The following is a 955-nucleotide window of genomic DNA, read 5'->3' as shown; positions in this document are numbered from 1 at the left end:
GTTATCATTGGACCTTCCGTGTAGAATATGAAATGTGGATTTATGACTGTTTATCATTCATTTATTTGATGGCTTCTGAAGAGACTGTTTTTGTTTTTGTTTTTGTTTTTAATGTTGTATCATGATTCCAATCTTTCTACTCCACAGAATAAAAATCATTCATATATGTTTTTACCCAGTCCTTTCATGGTTTCAGTTTTACAGTCCACACAATCTAAGTTTCACTAAATTCCTAAGTCCGCCCGGGAGCAGGGACCGGCCCTCTGGGCCGCCTGGGTCCGAGCCTCGGGAATCGCTGAGGAGCGCGCCTTCTCCCGCAGCTGCCCGGGGAGGTCTTCCCAGCTCCCGCCCTCCCGTCTGGTGTCTGGGTCTCCGCGCCCTGCCGGGCCGGGAGCCGGCTCCCAGGCGGACGCCCGGGAGAAGCGGGGCGTCAGGGCGGCCCGGCGGTCGGGGTCCGCCCGGGGCCGTGTGCGCCGCCCGTCGGGAGCCACCCAAAGGACGCCGTGAGCCGGTCCCTTCCCGGGGAACGTTGGCGACTCCCGCGAAGGTTCGGCCGCCGAGCCCGGGGCAGAGCTCCAGAGACCGGGGGTGACAGCGGCAACGCTCCCGGTGCCATGAGACCCGGGAAGAGCCTGCTGTCGCCGGAGATTCGAGCTGCAGGTCCGCGGCCTGGGCGGGCGGCGGCGATCGGTGTCGCTGCCCGGCCGGGTGGACCAGAGCGCCGCGAGGCCCCTTCTGCCCCCGGGCACCGCCGGGGCAGCTGAGCGCGAGCAGGAAAGGTCACGGCGCCGGCGTCCGCGGGGTTACACCTTCTCCATGTTTCCCACGCGCCCGGAGGTGCGGACCACACGGACGCACGCAGACATGTCCAGTCTTCCCAGCCTCCCCCATGGACCCCGATAGTCCCGATTCACAAACGTGTGTCCTCTCCCCGGAGACGGCCGGCCCTGGTGTC

At 63.6% G+C, this 955-nt stretch overlaps 1 long non-coding RNA gene across 1 annotated transcript in view; it reads right to left on the bottom strand.

Moving 5' to 3' along the window:
• The window catches only part of LOC104999043, a 2,127-nt gene extending 2,040 nt beyond the window's left edge, over positions 1-87 (bottom strand). The window contains exon 1 of the long non-coding RNA XR_826541.1: positions 14-87. This is a non-coding gene — a long non-coding RNA (uncharacterized LOC104999043). The remainder of the gene's footprint in view (positions 1-13) is intronic.
• Positions 88-955: the final 868 nt, after the last annotated feature.

This window comes from Bison bison, unplaced genomic scaffold (assembly GCF_000754665.1).
Source record: "Bison bison bison isolate TAMUID 2011002044 unplaced genomic scaffold, Bison_UMD1.0 scf7180017864341, whole genome shotgun sequence".
Taxonomy (NCBI): Eukaryota; Metazoa; Chordata; class Mammalia; order Artiodactyla; family Bovidae; genus Bison; species Bison bison.
The sequence above is the reverse complement of the archived record's forward strand: the minus strand, read 5'-3'. Positions and strand labels throughout refer to the sequence as shown.